The 24,476-nt window shown below is 33.0% G+C and overlaps 1 protein-coding gene across 3 annotated transcripts in view; it reads left to right on the forward strand.

The window, feature by feature from the left end:
• The first annotated feature begins 5,207 nt into the window (after nt 1–5,207).
• Nucleotides 5,208–24,476, forward strand: part of LOC147069762 (TWiK family of potassium channels protein 18-like) — a 345,182-nt gene continuing 325,913 nt past the window's right edge. The window contains exons 1-2 of one of the 3 annotated variants that reach the window (XM_085950716.1): nt 5,208–5,334; nt 12,264–12,718. The gene's annotated coding sequence lies outside the window, so the exon portion shown is untranslated. Of the gene's footprint in view, nt 5,335–6,386; nt 6,951–12,263; nt 12,719–24,476 lie in introns of those variants that run through there. The other 2 variants (XM_085950718.1, XM_085950717.1) reach the window with 2 other exon arrangements.

Genomic DNA, 24,476 nt, shown 5'->3' on the forward strand with positions numbered 1-24,476 from the left:
GCTCTCGCGCTAAATTTCACAAGTGGCGAGTAAATCATCGAAAATACAACGTAATAAAATACGCCAGCGCACACTGGATTTGACGACGCATTGTGCCCGCCTGCCCCATGATTCATCGTTTTTTGGCTTCTCAGCAATACGAATTAACAAAAATACAATGTAGTCCATTCATTGAACACGGAAAGCAAAATCACGCTCCTGGAAGCGTCGTCGATAGACGGGCGAGAAGGCATTATTTAATAACAGTGAACCCATTGTTTAGTTTGCTGCGTGTCCAATATTTCGCTGGTAGAATGATGTCATCGTGAATATTAATTACAAGCCCCGAGAAATAATATAATATTTTTATTGCTTTGTTGTGAGAGACGCTGATAATTATTTTGTGCTTCTTGGGCCCCTTATTACATAGGTGAAGGCTAATGCGCGGGTGGGAGGGGGCCTACTCAGTAGTGAGCGCACCGAGCGCTTTTTTGGTGGGCTTTATGCCCTAGACACTCCGTGTCGAGTCGAATGTTGCCCCAGCCATTCCCATTCGGATAGTGAGCTGCTTTACGGTAGCGAATCATGGCACTTTACGAAGGCTCAGAGCAACCATATTTATACTGAGCTTCGATTGAAAGATTTTACACCTCTTGAGTGTAGTATTTTTATTGTTAATAAGTACTAATGATCTATTATTAGGTTTTGACGATTAATATACGCTTATCGAGTGTATTATTATTGATAAAGTAGGGGTTTTTATACAAACACTTCAACTATTCATAATTTGTTTATCGTGATCTTGATTTAATAGGTAGGTGATAAAGTTTTTACCTACTTTATTGTATTGATTTGTTATATAAGTTAGAGTTATTTGTATTCGTTGTCAGTGTTTGCCTTTTGGTGAGTATACTTACGAAGGCTCAGAGCAACCGTATACTGAGCTTCGAAAACAGGAATTGCCGACGGATACTGGGTGTGCTTTATGACTTTAGGAGCAACGAGGAGATAAGGGAATACACCAAGCTGTCTCTCATCACTCTGAGAGTAAAAAGGTGACGTTGGACCTGGCTTGACCACGTGCTGCGGTCTGCTAGCGGCAACCTGGCTTGCCTGTTCTTCAAGCCAACTGGATTTCGGCGTCCCGAAAGACCGCTAAATACTATCTATAGAGCTTCCTGAGACAATTCCGTGCGAAAAATAATACTGATGCTTTACATACAAATGTAGGGCCTCGCAGTGACGTCCCGTGGGGGTAGGCAGATTGATCAACGCTTGGGGGCGGCAAATCAAGGAAAATCATTTGGAATATATAGAACTAGCTACCTAAACTTAGTAATAACGAAAATATCTTTTCATTAAAAAAATCAGCTCACTAATTTTGTCGGATTCGCGATATGTAGTTTATTTCCGTTGCCCTTTGACATCCTTGGTGACTATAAACGACACGTGCAGATTTGCGAATAATTAGTCTGATATTTTGTTATTCATGTATCCATACAACACATTTTTTTGATATTGGACTCAAGAAAGGATGATAAAAATAATGTATAAAAAATTAGGCGGAATTTTTGCGCTGCCTAGGGGCAGCATTTTATCTATGGACGTCACTGGGGCCTCGTGATAATAATATGCTTGATTTAGACCGAGTCTGGTGCAGGGCGGTGAAGGCCTCCGACTTCCTGACTAGCTCAGGCACTTGGAAGTGGAGGTTCATTAATGTGGAGGAACAGGCAGGAATCTCGTAGACGTGGAGTAACCAAGAAGTTACGGTAGAGAAGAAAGTCGATAACTCAAGAAAACACTGGTTAAACTTCATAACTGGTATATTATTATCAATGTTGTTCCACAATTTAACTTATGGTCACCCTTTATTCAAAAGTTTATAATCAAATGGCAATGAAATAATGTTTATATGTAACTAGATTTTCGTTAGTCAATCACAATAAGTCGGATGTCAAAATTATTTAACATCTACAAGCCACAATTATCCAAAAGGAAAAGGTCTGAATTGTTCGCATCCGAAATTCACAAGTAAATTATGAAAAGTCATTTATTTAAAACTCGAAATTCAAAATAAAACATTTGAAAACGTCTGATTTATGTATATCTCGAAGTCCACAAAAATAACCACATTTATTACTGATTAATTAAAAATTAATTCGAATATTATTAATTAATTATTTCAAAATTAACTTGATTATTATTAACTAATTATTTAACATTAACTTAATTATTTCTAATTAGTTATGCAGACGAGATCGCGTGGGTCCCGAGGCAACAAAGCGTCACAGAGACGCCCCCCGGAATCCAAAAGCAGACTGATATCGGATTTTAGAATCTTGCCTTTTTATCCGTTAGGGGTGGTCGTATTTCTTACCAATTCACACCGATACCGCATATGCTACACATTTATATAAGGTTGACGGATGTCAGTCTATCAACCAAACATATAGTGATATCGATGTACATAATATGATTAATATTACTTTAATTACATTAATTACCATATACTATTAACGCCCGTCCATATGTCCCACTTTATTATTTCGCTAACCCATTGCATATTACATTTCATTAACCATTATATTACAATTATACATTACCAATTATCTTACAACCAAATCATATTTTATATTTAATCTATCTTAATTAACCCTTTACCTAAGCATATTATATTTAGTCAAAATTTAATCCTATTATCTTATTACCTATATGTACATGGTCTGTGACCGACTTATCTCTTCCACAGTTCACTCTGAGAAGTGGTGGGACTTGCCAGAGCAAACTGCGGGACTTCTACATGTATTAAATATTGTTCTGCTTTGTCGAGGGTCGTAATCATCTAACCGGTGGTACATTGACTACCAGGATCAGACCGAGCGGTTGGGAGGCACTACTCCTTATGGGAGCGCCCCCCACAGGGGCGGAAAATTAAGTGTACGTCAGCGGGTTGGTTTGGAGGGAACTATTGGGTGGTAAGCAATGACATTATTAATGGACGACGCACTCAGTACAGTAGCTAGCAAGTCAATTCAAATGTAACATTCGCACGTGCATAGGTAGACGTCACGCAATATCCATTATGCGATATCACGCATCGGGAATTTATAGCAATATCACCTTTATTGTAATGGCGTTAGAACAGTTTTTCTAGTATCATTGTTCGTTTGAGCGGACCAGTTAGAACCGAACCATTCGGCAAACCCGACAAGAAGCATCGAGAATTTATAGTAATATCACCTTTATTGTAATGGCGTTAGATATAAGATTAAGATTATGCCATTCGGCAGACCCAACAAAAAAGTGAGTGTCATTTTTTTTCCAGATGTTTCGTCCATAATAATGTCATTGGTAGTAAGTAGCTTTTACATGAAATGCTTTTCAAATTGTGTTAATTTTGACTATCATCGTTTTTTGTGTTTAAAATCAAGATTCATTAATTTAATTTTTGAGAGTAGATTCCACGGAAATTATTTGGAGATATAATATCTAAATATTTACAAAATTACACGAGGGTTTTGCACGAATAAAAGGTTCGCTAATCAAATAGAAGCGATTGATTTACACCCTTATGTGTTTTCATGAAAGATACCAAAAACGCCGCAATAAATATATTAAATTTACTTAACGATCCAAGTAAATAATGGTCAATCTTGTAACACAAAGAGCTATCTGCCGAACGCAATCGAGTTGTTTATTTACGTCCTGCAACCAATACAGAGTGTTATTTCTGAGCCCCAAACATGCCTGATTAGCACCTTGAACGCCCGTGTATTGTATAACTAGAGAAACACAGTGCGACGTGCATTTAGAGAGCGGTTCATTTGGAACAAACAGATTAATTGGATACAGAATTAGACCACACCCGACCGGTTGTGTGTTTCTCGGCAGAATGTTTATTTATACACGTGAGTGATATGGGAATCAATGACCGGGATAGAATAAGTAAAGTCTATTCAGTATTGTATTAATGCACCATAAATATGAAGTTAATCTCTATAAAAAATGTAAGCACATGTAACAGCTGTTTATCTGGGTCTAGGACGATTTGGCACCGGACAACTGGACGCCACGGAATTCGAAAATAAATAGACGTTAGGTACTTAAAGGTACTTTCAAAAAAAAATATTCAATATTATTATTTATATTTCAGTGATTATATTATGATTTAAAAGTTGGTGAGAATGTAAATATGCAGACGAAAACAATGATTTAATCGTGCACATGCTTAAGTTCCAACGAAAAAAGAGTTTTTTATTTTATATAAAGCCTTAGGTATGGTAATTCTCAATCCGCGATGAAGAATACATTATGTTAACAGTAAAATGAATTCAAACTACTAGGTAGTAGATGGAAAATGATTAAAATACCTCGTCTACACGTGTCTACGACAGTGCGGCGTCCAATTGTCCGGAGGCCAGTCGTCCCATTCCCGTTTATCTTTATGAACAAAATCTATTCTAAGTAGAGGAATCATACTGGTTTAAACCGAAACCAGTTAACCGGGTATTAATATCAATCATAATCTCCGTCTGATAAGTGAGCTTAGTGTAAGTCGCTCCTGTCCCACGAGGTCGGACCTCGTGACAATAACATAAGTATTGTAACATATTATTGTATCGACTATTTACGCTGCAAATAAAAAAATGGCTCCTGCATCCATCAGAGCAACCATCAAATCTTGACTTCTCATCTCTCCTCCTGACGACTCTCCATCTACACCCCCTAGTCATCACCAAACACTGCAGTCTCTTGTCCTTCAACCACGAGACCGCGAAATAGATAACTTGTAATGTAGAGTTCTACTTTAACCTGAGTGGCATTTTAACAGCTGTTTGGGAATAAACTCATCATCGTCAAAATAAGAACTCATAAATACTAATCATTTTATTGACTGATTTATAGCTCATACTATCCGTCAATAAACGATATATATATACACACAACATAATTAAAAAAGAAGTTTGTTTCTCATCGGTGAAATAAACAAATTATCATTACACATAATGTGCATGTTCTTTAAAGATGGATTTTAACTACTCCATAAAGATCCCTCACGGCCTGCCATCATGTTTACAATATTTTTGGACTCCGCAGTCTATAATTAGAAGCGTACTGGCGTCCCAACACGTCACGCCTGATCCACGAGCTTTTCCGACGCCCGTCGAGCTTTCAAAAGCTCTCGCTATACTTCAAAGTCATCCAACTCGCTGTGCCACTACCTCAGTATCGCGAAACTTTAGTCGAAACGCAATGTTGTTTTAAACAGTGTGAAATGTGTTACAGTTACATGCAATGCGCATGCGCAGGTTTAGAACTGTCTTATCAACACCTGGGATTTTGGAAGCTAAAGTACTGTATAAAAATAAGCTTATTGGGAATTTTAATACCTTCACAAGTGAAGTCAGTTACTTGTTAATTGACTTAAAATCTATTGTGTATTTTTAGTGTAAATATAAAGTGTTTTTCAATATGTAAATAATATTATTATAATACAAAAATATGCATTGATTGTGTGTTGTACAATCAATAATCTAAATTTAAATATTTAGTAAGTAAAATACACAGTTCATTTTTTTAGATGAACATTAAAACTGTTTTAAATTCTAATGGATTTAAGTTTTTTACTATTTAATTTGAGTTGTTTTCTACGACCCGGGTTTCGCCTTTCGGCATCTTCAGGCACTGTGTACACTCACCAAAAGGCAAATACACACTGACAACGAATACAATTAACTCTAACTTATATAAAAAATCAATACAATAAAGTAGGTAAAAACATTATCATCTACCTATATAAGTCAAGAATTATAATAAAAAATATAATAAAAAAATTATGAATAGTTGAAGTGTTTGTAAAAATCCCCTACCTTATCAATAATAATACACTCGATAAGTGTATAATAGATTGTCAATACCTAATAATAGATCATTAGTAATTAGAAACAATAAAAATATTACACTCAAGAGGTCTTTAAAAGTTATTAGTTAAACCATTAATATTCAATAATATTCTTACATGATACCTACTTTTTGTGAGTGTACACAGTACCTGAAGATGCCGAAAGGCGAAACCCGAGTCGCAAAAGTGCAATACTTAGTCCCCATTAAAATTAAAATTCAAATTCCATCAAGTACCTACCTACCTTCGGTCGATAGTATTAATATTTAGATATAATCCAAAAATAAGCATTGATCGTGTGTTGTACAATCAGGAATTTCTAAATTTTATAATATGTAACTTATGAAAATACACAGTTTATAAAATATTTTTTTAGATGAACGTTAAAATTGTTTTATTCATTAACTGACCAAAGAAATAATTTATTATTATTTAATAAACAATACTATCTATACATGAACAACATAATATTTTGTGTTGTTCTGGGTTCTGCTGTGAAAAGTTGTAATAGTATTTAAATAATAAACAGAGGTGTGGCATAATAATATGAATGTATTATGTGGACCTTCTAGTGTTGTCGCTTATTTCAAGGATATCTAAAAATGAATCTGTAAAGTGATTAAATAAGATTTTGTCAATGTGAAAATATTTCAATTTAAAAATGAAAATACGTTCAAAGTAGAAAATATTTCGTAATACCTACTTTATTATTTATGAGTGTTTTAAAAATAAATTTAGTCAATTGCTTATGTTTGTAGTTTTATCTATGTTTGTAATTTTTAAATAATTCGTGAAGTAGTGTTTATTATCTCATATACCCAAACAGTTAAAAAGAAGCAGTTATAACTAGTTATTATGACCAAGAGGTTATGCTCTGTGTTCTGGGTTCGATTCCCTGTGAGGTCACAATCATGGCCCCTACACATGGAAGTGGGCCCCCAGACCAGAATGTTTGGAGGTCCCCTCTACCTATCGCTAAGGTGAAGGACTGATTGTGGGAAGGTGTGATTTTTTTTACATTTGTGTGACCCAAATGGTATTCCGCTAAACCCCAGGGTTCTTTGAGGTAAAATTAAGGGTTTTTCGTGTATTTTTTTTAGCGATTTTTGTATTTTTAAATGAATCCACTTGATTTATTGAGTTATCGCTACTCAGCATCATACTTATTATGAAGTACTAATCGCCACCACCTTTGTGGTAGTCAAGTAACATGCGCCCTTTGACATACCTATTGAATAAATGGCCATTTTTTATAGTGAGGAAACACACTAAAAATACATATAAAATTAAATTCTACACATGAATTATCATTTAACTGTATCAATCTTCAATCAAATTAAATTGCATCGCACATCATGTAAATATTCTTTGCATGTGACTTTTTTTTACTATCAAAGCAAATTTGTGGTGTATGTATATCTCACTTAACTAGCCACCCTGCCCCCCCCCTAAGCCCGGGCCCCCAGGCTAGAGCCCTGTCAGCCTCCCCCATTGTGGGGGCCATGGTCACAATACGTTATTAAAGGATTGTTATGTTATGAAATGCAAAATTATTTTACCACACTACTGTTACACACCACATTATTTACCTATTATGGAGTGTTAAATATAAGAAGATAATAATTATTGTGAAGTAAAAACAAGAAAATTGACTGCACATCGCACGTTTATTCGATCAGATTAATTAAAGTCGATTATAACACATGGGGCGGACAATTATTTATTTATTTCCACGGCCAATTAAAAATTATACTTACATAAAACTAGGGTAAGCGATGAGCCCAAATGACTGCTGAAAATAAAGAAAATTACGAATTGAGATAATTCTCATTCAACGAATAATTCAAAAGATTTAAGAATGTAACATTCTTTGAAAATACGACACGTAGTAGGATTCGAGACTGCTCCCCTCGGGAATCACACACATTTGCATTGCACACTATGATATTTGCGATAAATTTTAACTATTGGGTTTTGACAATACTCTCTGAAGCGCTTTCTAAATTGCATTACTAATTGGCAATCTTCTTTTGTATTTTAAATCAAAGTATTGGTGCGTCAGGATTTAGATAAGATATCTATAGCCATGGCACCCACAAGAGGGGGGGGGGGGAGCTGACAGGGCTCTAGCCTGGTGGCCCGGGATCTGGAGACATTCATCACAAATTTTCTGTAATGGGAAAAAGTCACATTTCTTGACGAGTGTTAACATTTTGAAATATCTAGTTTTTTGATAAAATTTTTGATTATTGTATGTTGATAATAAATTGAATAATAATTCAAGTGAATTAATTCAACAATATAAAATAATCGCTGAATAATAACAAGATAAAAAGAACTTTTTATACAATATGCTCAAACTTGTACTTGATATGAAGTAAATAAAAAAACAAACATACAAACAAATATATATTACTGAAATGCCATTTTGATTTCCATAGTAACGCACGTATATATTACTAATTTAGTTTCTAGGACCACCCACTTAGCAACCAATAATAGTGGATTGGATTACGGATTTTTTTCCGAAATAACTTTTCATACAAAACAGAATTAACTGAAAATTAATTCAATTCCACTATCCCACTGCCTTTAAGTCTTGCGATGGGTAGGGGGGGGGGGCGCCAAAGATCCTGGATCAATATATATTTTTATTGTAAATATTTTACTATAATAATGTCGACATAAATTTTACTAATGGTTTTTTAAATGCTTTTAAAAATTAATAAATATAAAAAATCTCAACACCATTTCACATGGACGTACTGAAATATGACTATATTCTAAAACATAAGAGCGAGAGGTTTAAAAGAATACTATTTTTTGTAATATTAATACTTTATGCAGTCATCAAATGTTTAAAATAAATATAAATGATAATAAGGCTTAAAAATTAGGTAATTATATTATCTACAACGTTTAAGGAATGTCCAGGATCATGCTTTGAAAATAGCATAAAAGCTCCATTTTGACGTACGCTGAGCATGTGGGCCGTTAAATTGTATTATTATTATGATTTCTTTTGAATCAAAGTAAACATAATTAGGTCTTCGTTACTGTTTCGATTAATATATTTTTATACTATATACTAAAAAGCATTATTTCTATCGGATGGCATAATGCTTTTTATTATTGGGTATTGAGATATTCATATACATTAATACATCGTGCTAAATATATAACTATCGTCAAGTAATATCGATCAATATCTTTTCTTGTTTACATTATTAAAATTCGAGCTAAAAGTATTAATAGTAGAGATCTGATTAATTTTCCCATACTGTGTGAATGCATAACTTCGTTTAATTAAATTTATGATACTAGTATGTTTTACCTAGACTCTAGAGCAGTGCTCCGCAACCGGTGTGCCGCGAGACGATGCTAGGTGTGCCGCGGTGCAATAGCCAAATTTGCGTACATGGCTGGTAATATAGTTGAGCACCTTCATGAACTTAATAAAACAATGCAAAGTCAGAATGAAAATATATTGACGTGTTCTGATAAATTAGAAGGATTCAAAAATAAACTAAAATTTTGGCAGAAGGAGTTAACACAAAGATCTCTACAAATATACAAAACGACCTACCAGACCACCATTGAAAACAGGCAATTAATTTTGGATCCGTCTCAAAAACATTTAACTTTGCTGCAAAAGAAATTTCATCATTACTTTCATACAATCAATGCGACTTGATACGAAACCCTTTTGCAACCAGTGCCGAAAATTCTATAGAAGCGCTTTTCCTATAAATTCGAGAGGAGTTTGTTGAATTGATATACGACGGGACGCTCAAACTGAACTACGCCGATGTTCCATTGTCTATTTTCTGGATTTCGGTTAATAAAAAATATCCTCGGATTTATGACAAGGCTATCGCAGTTCAGCTCCCATTTTCGAATAAAAAAAATCGCCTGCGGCGCTATTTTACTACACTAATATTAACCCAATGCTTACGGGCCCTTTTAATTAATTTTGTAATTAATGTGTTAATTTGCATTGGGATTGTGGGATCCATGTTATGGTGTATTAATTGTTTTACGTGTGGTGTGCCGCGGAATTCTGGGAAGACCTTTGGTGTGCCGTGGGTGAGAAAAGATTGCGGAGCACTGCTCTAGAGCACCGATTTCCAAACTGGGAGGCGCGGAGTGATGCAAAGGGAGGCGCGATAAGTTTAACACAAATGTAGCCACAGGTTTGCAGTTTGCAAATGCATAGCTTACAAAGCGGCCCCTAGTTATAAACTACATAAAAAAACAGTCCTATAAAACGTTGTTTGCAAACCTGTCTGAAGATATAAAGACTAATTTTATAATACATCACTTCTATAGGTACGATTGTGAAGCGCGCTGTCTATCTCGTGAAAAAATGATATAAAGGGTCAAATCATAATATTGGAAATCAAAATTACATAAAAATAAGTTCGTCATCTTTCCACTTTTAAAAGATTTCTGCGCCAGATATTTTGGAGCAAATAAAAATTTATTTACTGAGAACGTGGATGGTTTTCTAATGCACTTTTCACATTATTTATTAGTTCTCGATTTGACAAAGTTCGCGTGGATATAGAATACATGGCCCCCACAAGGGGGGGCTGACAGGGCTCGAGCTTATGGGCCTGGGAATAGGAGGGGCCCGGCGTGGCGGGTCGCCCAGCTAAGTGAGATTAACACACATCACAAATTTACTCTTTTAGTAAAAAAAAGTCGCCTGCGGGGCGGAGCCACTTTGTGTCACATCTATTCTTCTTTGTTAATACTTCGTCAATAAATGCTTTGCAAGTTATAAATAAGTAAAGTACTGCTACCATTCGTAACATCATATTTATGCGAAATGGGATTTTCTCCATCAGCTGCAATGAAATCCAAATATAGATCCCGTTTAGTAGAAAAAGAACACTTTGTGCTAATAAACAAGCCCATCCATCTCAAGAAAAACAAATTAATTTAAAAATGAATATAATAATAGTAGGTAGTAAAACCTTGTTTATTACAACGTTTTTCTTAGCTCGTATTCTTGCAATCGATTTTAACTAACTTCTTGACTAGCTAGACATTTGAAACTTTTAGAATATATCAGAACACGATGCCAATGCATTCTTTTAATACTTTTAGCCATCTTTAAGTAGAGTTGAATTCTTTTTCAGTTAATTCTGTTTTGTATGAAAAGTTATTTCGGCACCATTATTGGTTGCTAGGGGTCTGGGCTTCTAGCAACTAAATTATAATTATATACGCGCGTTAATATGGAAATCAATATGACGTCATGTTAAAATGACATTTAAGTATTATTTCTATCAAGTACATTTTTTTTTTGATCTTTAAGCTAGTCAAGCCAAGTTTATGTGATTCAGCAACGTTATATATAAAAAGTTCTTTTTATCTTGTAATTATTCTTATAATTATGTTTTTTATTTTATTTTTGTATTGTATATTTTTGGCTATTAGAAGGGTATCTGTATTATTTAATGAAATAAAGGGCGGGGGGGAGGGAGGCGCCAAGATTAGATTTTTTTTAAAGGGAGGCGTAGTAACATAAAGTTTGGAAACCACTGCTCTAGAATAATTTATAATTACGTTTGACAGTAAGCTATCGTTTAGTGGCCATATAGCTCTCATTATTTGTAAAAAGGCGCTACAAAATATGTTAGGCTTCGCCATGCGTACTTCCCGGGTCTTTTCGGATGTTACGGTATTAAAACTTTTGTTTAATTCTTTAGTTCGAAGTAGGTTAGAGAGTGGGTCTATTGTTTGGGCACCGCATCAGTTGAAGTATGACCTTATGGTCGAAAGGGTTCAGAAGAAATTCTTCTTCGACTCCTTTACTTGGGTTTGTATGGATACTATCCGTGGCTATGTTTAGGTATATACTGCAGTCTGCAATTTAGAAGAGATAATTAGCTACGTATTTTTTTTACTTATACGAGGTAAATGAGAATTCTGCCATTCTGGGCAGTGTTGACCAGTGTGTCCCTGATAACTATCTTTGAAATGGAGAGCATCAGTTGTTTATTCTCCCAAGGTGCAGAACCAACCTGCCACTGGTAATGCCAATTGGGAAGGCGATAACTATGGTCAGTCAACTTGCTTCAGGTGTTTATATATTCCACCTAAGTGAAAATGAGTATAGGTAGACGTTATTTTATAAATTCTTAAAATAGGGTCTGCCTAACTCATCCGGTGTACTTCCTTGTACCTATTAAATTAATATTTTTTGTATTTACAACTTTTATACTGTTTAATAACTTAATACTGATCTATCTCTTTTTTATGTAAATAATATTTCTTTGTTTCTGTCATGCTGTGAATGTTTTAAATTAATATTTTGTAATGTTTACTATGTGTTAAAATAAATAAACGAATGTTAATTAATTAATTTAAGCAATGAATTATATTTTCTGAGAATACTATTTCACTGTGCATGGATTAACATAGCCGAATGTTAAGTTAACAAACATACATACAAAAATAAATAATCTATTCTACAATATACATCTTCATCATAATTATTATTTCTCAGAATTAATTTTAAAACAAGCATAATATAATGTGTTAAATTATAATATACAAGACAGACAATAATTCTATTGAGTTACAAAAATAGCAGAAAGCCAGCTGACAGGTGTTCAAGTTTGTTTCTTTTGGTTCTCTCGTGTATCAAGATTGGTGATGCTTTGTGAACGTTCCAGCGGATACAATAATTAGTTATCCACCAAAACAAAAGTTCAAAGTGAATACATAATGATTTAAATAGGCAGTAAAGAGCTTTTTGTAGTTCCGGAATAAGCTTCTTGGTGTTTATGCCACGTTATTCTGTGAGGAGGACTTCAAATAAAGGTATGTTTGCTAGTTTATATTTTTGTTAGGTTTAATGATGGTTGAATAATTAAAATAATTGCTTTACATCGGTCCATATTATTACCCTACAACAATTTACTTAAATTTGACAATATGTCAACATCGCATTGAAATTGTTGATTATATCTACACTTGCTCAAAGTCATTGTATTATATCGTCATATATTTTACCACGTTTTTCTTAGCTCGTATTCTTGTTTGTCCGGTGGTTGTTTATCCAGTACAAATCTTGCAATCGATTTTTAACTAACTTCCCGACCAACAAGACATTTGAAACTTTTAGAATATATCTGAACACGATGCCAATGCATTATTTTAATACTGTTAACCATCTTTAAGTAGAATTGAATTCATTTTCAGTTAATTCTGTTTTGTAAGAAAAGTTATTTCGGGTTTTTCCAATCCACTATTATTGGTTGCTAATGAGATGGTCCTAGCAACTAAATTAATAATATATACGTGCGTTACCATGGAAATCAAAATGGCATTTCAGTATTCTATATTATTGGTTGTTTGTTGCAAAATAGCAAAAAAATGATTTGTTGACAATTGCCTTATTTGTCCTAAATTATTAATACATATAATTGTAAAGTTTATATGATTCAACAGAAAATGTGAAAACGTGGTATATAAAAAGTTCTTTTTATCTTGTAATTATTTTGAAATATTATTCGTAGATCTGATAACTTTAGACTTGTAGGTACGTAATATACATCTGTCAGATTATAATAATATACTATGTATATGGTGTTTTTCTTCTTCGAGACTTTATGACAGTAAAGTGGCCCAGACGATTTGACCATCTGATTACTTTCTCTACGGTTTGGCTACCTTTTGGTATTCAGCAGAACGTAGAACCTTTGTCAGTATATCCTGCAGAATTTTTAGTTTGGTTTGTACATCTGAGGGAAACTTTTGACCTGGTCCATCATGGTCATGTTTTCTACTGCCTATTTATCAATTATTGAAGAGTTTGGAAAAACAAACTGAGGATAGTCTATCTCGCATCTGGAGCTTGCTGATTATGTAGTAATACTAAATGGAGTCGTTGGTACGTTTAACGTTCTAAGAAATTCGCAGTATATTCTGCCCCTAACGACGTCATTTCGTCTATAAGCGTCTCTATTTTGTCTATACCGTCGAAGTCTCAGATACAATTTAAACATGGGTGAGTCTTTTTGTAAAGCCTAAACCTGTTTATGACAGACTTCTGCAGAGTTGATATATAATCCATTATACCAGTTATTACAAAGTCATTACTTACGAAATGGTGACCAGTGTATCATTCATTACATAATATTACGGTAGAGTTTTTAAAATACCGTAAATTTTAATAAAATATAGTTTTCGAGGCGTGCCACCAAAAATCCTTTTGCATGCCATCTAGTGGTATCCAGGCATATGTTGTCGGGCGCTATTCTATATGGACATACACCGGCGCAATCATGCCTAAAATCTTCCTTAGGTGATCTAAGGAGATTTCGGAGCCGCCTGCGGTAGAAAACTGACAAGAAGCCGCCACCTGACATGCAGGATATCACAGTTTGAAAGACAGTATAAATCGGATACAAACCTGAGTAACTAGAACCAAAAACTATATGAGAAATTGGTGATACTCCTATAATACTTCAAATTGTATATGTGGTGTAGAGGAAACTGCGGAAATGGCAAAGGAAACAGGTAGCTTGAACTGACAGGAATCTGATGTAGTTTGATGGTGTTATCCTTTCTTCGTCTCTTTACCAAAGACATGACTTCTGTGCAACTCCTTCACAGCTTTTCCGTTTAAAGACCGTCGCCTTGAAGGTAATTGTCAGGTAATTTACCTTCAAGGATGTATTTAGACTAGATATGGAGAAAATGATCGGCAAACAATAAGTTTTCACGAAAATTAAAAAGTTAAAGTTTATTCAACGGAAATGCAAGTATATAATACATCGGATAGATATACGCGTTACAAAAATAATAGACAAGGGCGCGAGGTGCGTACCCTTTTTATACATTTTTAGCGATAACATTTTAATTATTAGTTTATTGACGTCTTGTGTGTGACGTCCGGCGTAGGTTCATAGCCGAATGACCGTGTGACGCCCTTACACTACTTGTGTTTATCAAGTTAAAATATTCTGTAGGAGGTCGGCTGTAAAAATCCGACATAAATAGTGGATATTAAACTTTGTTAGACATACGTATTTGTTTTTACTGAACTACGGCTACTAGTTTAAAGATGGTGTTTATTAAGTTTTAAAAATCAATAAAACCCTGACTAAGCCAAACTACAATAGTTTTGGTATATTTTGGACGATCCGACAAAATTTTGCTCATTTTTCAAACATACTTATTTGTTTTCGTTGAATTAGAAATACATATTACACGTATTGTTGGTTATTTTTTTTAAACTTATTAAGTCCTGCCACCAAACTATAATAGAAAAAAAATATTATTCTATCTATAAAATTAATATACAAAATTATGTATGATTTATTGGCATAGATTTGGATATTTTATAGGTAGACGAATATTTTTTATTATTACCTATCAATTATGATTTAGTTTTTGCAAGGTTTACTATAAATTATAGTTTTAGTTCAATGAAAACAAATACGTATAACTGATAACGTTTAGTGTTCACTATGTATGGCGGATGTTAACACCCTACCTCCACTCTTAGCGACTGGTAGGTACTGCATCATATTATTATGGCTATTGTTTATTAACCTTTATTAACTTGCAACGTTTGGTAGGAATAATAATATACACGTATAACAGTTCGTTGAAACCAGCTGCACCATCCATGATATTATATTTGAAACGAATAATCACGATCTTTCGCATGGACACGGCTGAAGAAGAAGAATAATATTTTTGAATTCGTTCTTTTAAACCTGATGAGAAATAGAAATTATGACGTTATAATCTATAAGCAAGATGAAATGTCAAACATCCTATGTGAATGAATCTCTTTGTTTCGTTTCTAGCGATTCTTTATAAAGCATTTCTTTTCAAAATTAAGCGTGAAGCTATAATATTTACGAGATATTGGATAAAAATTTTGTTTAATTAAAATTTTTGCCGGAAGACGAAATTAATATAAACAAAAAAGTCATAATAATATGCATTCATATTATTTTTTTACGTTCTGTTTATCGTTCGAAAAATGTTTTAATCACAAAACGAACAGAGTAATCTAATTATGTCCAAAAAAGTGTAAGTATTATGATTTTATAATATTTTTTTGATAAAGTTGAACTTAAATATATCTGAAAAAATTGTGGAAAGCGTATTTTACCACGTTTTTATTAGCTCGTATTCTTGTTTGTCCGGAACAGATTTTTAACTAGCTTTCCGACAAGCTAGACATTTGAAACTTTTAGAATATATCAGAACACGACGACAATGCATTCTTTTAATACTTTTGGCCATCTTTAAGCAGAATTGAATTTATTTTCAGTTAATTCTGTTTTGATGTTTTGGAAAAAATTCGTTAAAGGTAATATTTTTTACTACTTACTATTATTGGTTGCTAAGTGGGACCTAGCAACTAAATTATTAATATATACGTGCGTTACTATGCGTCAAAATGACATTTCAGTATTCTATTTATGTAATCTCAGTATTTCTATCAAGTACAAAAAAAGTATTTATTAATACATAGAATTGTCAAGTTTATATGATTCAACTGAAAATTTAAAAACTTGATAAGTATATAAAAAGTTCTTTTTATCTTGTAATTTATTAAGTTTTAATTTAAAATAGCCTTGTAACTTAACAAATTGCCAGTATTCGAGAAATGTCGTTGATTTTACTCTCAAAATATTTTCTTCAGAGTTGAATAGGAAAAATAATATTTTTTTTTCCTTTTTTAAAAAAATGTTATTTTCTAGTAATAATTGTTTACATATTTTTTTCTTTTTAAAATTCTTATTATATAAATTTTATAACTAAGAAAATACATTGAAAATACTATGCATATTATTATCTATTTTTAGAATTCATTAGTTGTTCGTAAATTTGTGATTCCAAATCAATATTTAGCAACATTTCGAAAAAGCTAGTTTATACGTGAATAGTATCATAGTTTTATAATCGAGCTAAAGGATTATTATAGACCAGAAAATATTACCAGGACGTGGCAGTACCAACAGCTGTCAACATTCCCATACGTCTTTTCCTTGTCTCTTTATTTCATTCATTTACGCATAGTATGTTCTGTCTTACTGTCTCTGTTCTAGCGTTTTAGACTCAATTATTCATCTGTGAACTGCTGCATCTGGTAGAGTCTCCTGACTTTGCAGAGCACGCCATCGCCGAACTAATTATGCGGTGATGCTTACTAACGGTTCTTCATCATCCATAATGATTACATTTTTTGATTGATTGTGTATGTTGCCAAAGGTTACAGTAGATTACAGCACCCTATCCCTATTATAAATACCCTTAATTTTTTTGGATAATAAACTAATTTCTCGAATCTCTAATCAGTCAAATATATTCTATTGTAAGCATATATAAAACTAACACGAAACTATACCCGATTAAAATAACAGATTCCTCCAATATATAAAATATGCGTTTATGCGTGTATGTTTGGTTTTAATACGACATATCAGGCGGCTCTCGTGGTGCAGTGCGTAAGGCGCTGGCCTTCCACCTGACAGTTCTGGGTTCGATCCCGGTGAGGACACAATATTTATGTGTATTTTTCAAGGCCTGGGTGTTTGTGATTGTTCAAAAGCACTAACAAACACCTTGTACGAAAAAGCTAAGGCATGGTTATGAATAATTCAAAATAAAAATACGTCATCTCCCTCTGTTATGCTTGAAGAATTATGAAAATTAAACTTATCTGAATGGTTGCCCAAGATTAAAACAATTAATATAATTTCACAAAGATAATCGGCATCTTAGGCTACTGACAATTTTTAGATATCACGAGAATAAAATTGATGATTTTTCGAGAAACGAGAATTCTCGAAACTTCGCGAAATTAATTTATAAAGATTTGAGATTGGCCTTTTCCTATTATTTCTCAAGATTTATCAATAAGTAATGATTTATAAACCTCTAGTTGGACCCCTTTTGGTTGCTGATAACCCAAAATAGGAGCCGGAAGCTACAGTTTGGGAAACACTGCATTAAAATAAAGCAGATTTAATGGCTTGAATGATTGGCAAGGGTCGGTGCATAGAACAAGTCGTTTATTTCAAATTTTCCCGCCAATAAAATCAAACAACATTCACTTGTTGGCAACATGACAGTTCACTATGCACTTAACGCTCTGAAATTCTAACTTGAATGCCAGAAAATGGGATTATTTAGTTGTTTAATCAGAATACCAGTGTCGTATCGAAGTATTATAATATCGAGTTGGAAAATGTTTTTAAGAATCCTATATAATATTTGAATATGAAAATGATTGAGATTTCTTATTATTTGCATCTAAATTAGTTTAAGTTCACTTGAGGCTGTATGGATATTGGATACCAACCGTGGCTTTATCCAAATGACTTTCTCTTATGTATGTGTACATACTATAGTTTAAACGCTGGAGGATAATTCTATATTTTAGCTACGTATTTTTCTAACTTATACGCGGTGTAAAATGTAGAGGTTATTATAATATGAAGCGCCTAGTTTCAAAACCCCCTAAAACGATTTTAGGTAGTTCTGAGAAAAATGAGAAAAACGATTTTAGGTAGTTTCGAGAAAAATGAGAAAAACTCATATCTATTAAATCTGTGAACTTTATGTATTTATTTTTTATTTCGTTACATTTTAAATAGTATTTTGGCTTTCCATTTTAGGGTTATTTGAAAAGCACACCCAACCATTTTAGCGGGTTTTGAGATTTTGAAATTTACCTACTCTAATTTTTGATCATACGTGTTGACGGTTTTTTGGCGTTTTTTAAAGTTCAATCTTTGTCCATCATATTATAGGTAACAAAAATAATATTCATCTAGTCATTTCTAACTAAAAAAATTTCAAAACCGTTTTAGGGGCTTTTGAAACTAGGCGCTTCATATAACCCTAAAACTGGCATATTGTTGTCTATGGTCATTTATAGACCATAGACAATGATGCAACGAAAACACTCAAACAAACGTCATTGAGCTTTACTAAAATATAGTCGACACGCGCCACTCGTCAGTGTCTCTTTTAATATCTAAATAATTCTAAAGTATAATTTAAACCGTTACACTCAGACTAGAATTAATATAAAGTATTTCATAGTGCCGTGTTACTGAACTTTATTACCATAATATAAAACCAAGAAAATACCAACTTGTGTTTCTATGCATCACGGCCCGAACATATTATGTCACATTCATACTCAAGCAACCATTTCAACTTCCCCCCGATAAAATAATAACTCTGCCATTATTGATGACTTGTGTGTCCATGATAACTTACTATCTTAGAAAACAGGATCATTGGTTATTGTTCTCCCAAAATGTAGAAATGACATGCCATTGGTGATGCCAATTGAGAGGGCGTTAACTCCGTTCAACGAAATCGTTTCGAATATTCGTATATTCCATATACTCACGATGGTTGCGCGGCTTAAGCGTCAGCCTATAACGTCGTAGGTCCCAGGCTTGAATTCTGGATCTGAAAAGTAAACATATTGTTTTTCAATTTGTGTATGAGTCAGAGAATGGAACTGATAGGTTAAGCAAGTGGCTGACATCCATTTCTCGTAAAAACAAATTCTCCACCCTATGAAGGCCCATAATAATACGATCTAATTAGGATCGGACATGGTCGATAATATGCGCGAGGATGACCATTATAGATGAACTTTGTTTTATAAATTATTAAAATTGGGTCTACTTATCTCATTCGGTGTACATCCATAACATACATCGCACCCGGGGAATAATAGTGGCACAACTCGAAAAACTTGTTTTTGCAGGAGAGCGGTTTGAATATTTTATTTTGGTATTTTAAATCACTTTTTTTTAATTTACTTTATAATAGCGTGAAGTTGGCACACTTGAGTCATCTCATTTTGAATGTTGTCCGCAATAACAATGGCAGAATAATCATTGTGCCACTATTTCTGCTTGAATTCCAGTAAAATGTTATAATATGATAATGACAAAAATGCTTTTAAGGCGACCATTATATTTTTTAGAATTATGCCACTATTTGTGCGGATAGAAATGATATCTTGGAACATTTGTGCATACTTAACTCAAAAATGACAAATTTTGACTTGTGCCACTATTATTCCCCAGGTGCGACATATTTATACTGTTTTTCCAATACTGCATAATTTATACTTCTTTGTTTTTTTTCATGTCACGTTGTGAACGTCTTGAATTTGTAATTTCTAAAGTACATTAAATAAATAAATATAAATGTTTTTCAAGATAGATCGTTGAGTGTCTTTATTTTATCTTTCTCGTGACTCAATTGGTACAATACATTGGCGCGAATCTAGTTGGTACATTATTATATCAGAGGTGTTTTAAAATTATGTAGGTATAGTGACTCAATTAAAAATTAAATCGTAAGTTTCATTTTTTATAAAGTATTATAATATCTACTTAATGTAACTAAGGAAGTAATAAATATATGTAAACAAATGAAATTACTGACTACTTACAATAAATTATGATGTGGAAATGCTAGTCAAAACATGTTAAAATATCCTGAGTGACATTATTCTAAATTTATTTTACGTTTCCTTTCACTTTCATGAGTTTCTATGAGCAGAGAAGTAAAATCAAAGACATTCCCGATGAGTATTGGGACACTTCCAAGTAATAATTCCTATCGGAATTTAGAAAAGACATTGCCGTTTGGCAATATTTAATGAAAACATAATATATTTAAAAATAATACAGATTACTTCTAACTCAAATATTTGCGAGATGATTAGACAACATAATTTTTTTGATTCAAAGAATTGGATTGTTCGAAAGATGTAAATGATATTTTTAATATAATACAAAACAAATAATGTATACTAACATCTATCGGCAAGAAATTTAACTAATATTAGCATTTACATTAGACTTCAGTTGCATTTGATTAAGGCAATACCTCAGCTGAGGCATGGTCTAAAAAGATCGTGACTAGGCGATGCCCGGATTGTGCAAATGACGCGAGCCGAACTAAATATAATTTATCATAAAAATTCAACATGCGTCCTTTTAATGTTATGTTTATTATTATATTCGTAAAAATAATGGTATATTCATTGATATGTTTTCTTTTTCAAGTACATGCGGAACGTTTTTTAGTTATCTTTACACGATTTAAGAATATATTCTTCCGACGCCATCACAAAACAAATTGACGTGCTCACAGGTTGACTATCGCTCTCCAACTGGCACTGCGGCCGAAATTACGTTTCACATACTGTTGAAAATTATTTGCCGTTTCACTTATGTCCGCTCTTAATCAAACAATAATAAAATTAACATCATATCTGAAACAGGGGTCTAGTACGATTCGACGCCGGGACAAGAGGGCGCCACGCAGTCAAATGAAATTCGAAACAAATAGACGTTCGTGAATTATAGGTAGGTACTTTTTAATTAATATATATTTCAATTATTATTTAATACTCGGTGAGAATTTAAATATGAACATTTAAATAATCATTTAATTGTGCATTTGTTCAGAAGAAATTTCTTTTATTTTTATTTAAAGCCTCAGGAACGATAATTCTTAGTCTGCAATAATAAATATTGTTCATAGCAGAATAAATTAAAGCTACTAAGTAGTAGATAGAAACTGATTAAAATTGCTCATCTAATTTCTGTATAAAATCGTAACTAATGTCTATTTATTTCATTCGACAGTGCAGCGCCAAATTGTCCTGGCACCCAGTTGTCCCATTTTCGTGAAACAGCTGTTAATGTAAATAACTAAAATATCGTAAAATTATCTAAACATCGTTTTAAAACCTTTAAAAAAAATCATGGTTAAAATAAATATTGATGTCTTTCAATTTTAAATGTTTCTAAATAATCTTACTTCATTGATAAAAGTCACTTTTTCAAATCTGCGTCAGTTCGGATATAGCAAAAGTCAGTAAAAACTAACGCTCCTTTCAAATTATATTATGGTTTTGACCGTACGGCAAAAAAAATCTTCAAAACATTCTTTTAGTGGGGTGAAGACGAACATGGCCATTTTCACATTACTCGTCAACGAGTAAAAACGGAAACGGCGCCGTATAGCAGCCGTCCATTGTCGTATGCACGGCGGCCGGACGGTTACCGATGACTCAGTGATGTAGGTGACCTAATATACGCTTTCATATTAGACGGTTTTAAATCGTACAAACAACACAACACTCAACCAAAAACTGAGCTAGTGACGGAAAAAACCGTGCATAAACCATATAGTCAGAAAAGAGCATGAACTTATTGCCGATTCGGATTTTTACCGTTCGATTTTTTTCCGTACGGTCAAAACCGTATAATGTGTAATAAAAGAAAAAGCGACTGATTTTCTCTTAGGTATGCTTACATACTGTAGCTTAAAATTTAGAAGGGATCTTTATTTAGCTACATATTTTTCAGACTTATACGCGGCGTAAATGTGAACTCTGCCATTCTTGGTAGTGTTGGCTTGTGTGTCTCTGATAATTACCTTAGGAATCGAGGGCATCCGTTGTTTGTTCTCCCAAGGTCCAGAACTAACCTGCCATTAGTAATGTCAATCGGGAGGGCAATAACCATGTTTAATGAAATCGCTTCGGATATTGATATATTCCACTTACGTGAGGGTGACTTTAAGTCGACGTTATTTTATAAGTTTTTAGGATAGGGTCTATCTACTTTTATTTTGTTATTTTATTTTATTTCTTTTCTTATTTTCATTCTTATTTTATTACTTATTGTATTATTAAGTCACACTTCACTGTATTTTTATTTTTACAAATTATTAACACTTATTTTATGTGATGTTGTGAACGCTTTGAATTTGTAATTTGTTATGTTCATTATAATATGTAAAAAAAATAAATTTGATTTGATTTGAAAGGATAGAGTGAAGTTTGCCACAATTAAATCAGCAACGTGAAGTGGCATGTAGTCGATTAAATCATTGCCCTTAGAAAACTTTTTATAGTTTCACTGTCATTTAATTTATGGGTGCCAATAACAGAACGTTTTATTCAACATCCTTGCTGAAAACCTTTTTTTAATTATCTACAATAATTATCATTCCCTTCATCCTTTATTATTTATACATTATCATGGGCTCCGTTTGACCGACCATTTTAATTATTACCAATGTTTTAAAAGGTTTGCGGCGACCTCATTAGCGAATGAAATATTAATAGTCGCATCCCTTTAAACCTTCTTCCCTGAAAACACTCTACATTAAATCCAACAATCATCATCATTGAGAATACAGTTCGGTGTAAATCTTCACCTTACCTATTAGGTAGGCAATAATTCTGTTTAATCGAATTACTTCGGATAATGATATTTACTATTAAGACCTCGTAAGTCCGATATTATGGAAAAATGAAGTTTGTTCAACCAAATTTAAACAAAATAATTACAAGATAAAAAGAACTTTTTATATACCACGTTTTTATATTTTCAGTTGAATCATAATATGATTATTATAAACTTGTATTAATAATTTAGGACAAATAAGGCAATTATCAACAAATCATTTTTTCGCCATTTTGCAACAAAAAAACCAACAAATATATAAAACTGAAATGTCATGTTGATTTCCATAGTAACGCACGTATATATTAATAATTTAGTTGCTAGGACCCCAGACCCGTAGCAACCAATAATAGTGGATTGGATTACGGATTTCTTCCGAAATAACTTTTCATACAAAACAGAATTAACTGAAAATTAATTCAATTCTACTTAGAGGTGGCTAAAAGTATTAAAAGAATGCATTGGCATCGTGTTCTGATATATTCTAAAAGTTTAAAATGTCTAGCTAGTCGGGAAGTTAGTTAACAATCGATTGCAAGATTTGTACTGGATAAACAACCACCTGACAAACAAGAATACGAGCTAAGAAAAACGTGGTAAATACATTTTAAATCATGTCAAAACCTCGGTTTAAACTAGTATGCTGTCCATCTATAGGCAAATTTTAAAAACTCGTAAGTCTCATGGTTTCACACAATATGGAATTAAAACCTCGTATATCACAACCAGTGCTAGCAGATTCATCGATTAGAGAGGTGTTTAAAATATTGTTTGTAATATGTTTTTTCCTTCCCCTCAACACCCTTCTCAAACAGACTTACGAGGTTTTAATAGTAATGTGACATTATATTCCACCTACTTGAGATGAATTTATGTGAACGTTGTTTTGTAAATTCTTAAAATATGGTCAACTTAGATTATTTGGCGTACTTCCATATGTTTACAATATAAATTTTCTGTTTACTCTTGATAACATTTTTCTAATAGTGTTTCTATTTCAATTTCATTGTTTTTTCTGTGTCATATTGTGAACGTCTTGATTTTACACATTGTGAAGTTCAGTATAATATGTAAATAAAATATATTGATATCCCTCTATTATGTCTTATTAAGCTCCTGTAACTGCAATGGCGAAGGGTGGAGGTAGGCTGTTAAGATTCGACATAAACAGTGCATACACACTTTGTCACTCTTACTTAGGTATTTGTATTCATTGAACTAAGAATACAATTTGCAGTTGATACCGGTTAATTTTTAAAATTCATTAAGCCCAGACTGAGCTAAACCATAATCGATGAAAAATATTCTTC

This window comes from Rhyacophila brunnea, unplaced genomic scaffold (assembly GCF_057557595.1).
Source record: "Rhyacophila brunnea isolate RB1 unplaced genomic scaffold, BYU_Rbru_1.0 scaffold_23, whole genome shotgun sequence".
Lineage (NCBI taxonomy): Eukaryota > Metazoa > Arthropoda > Insecta > Trichoptera > Rhyacophilidae > Rhyacophila > Rhyacophila brunnea.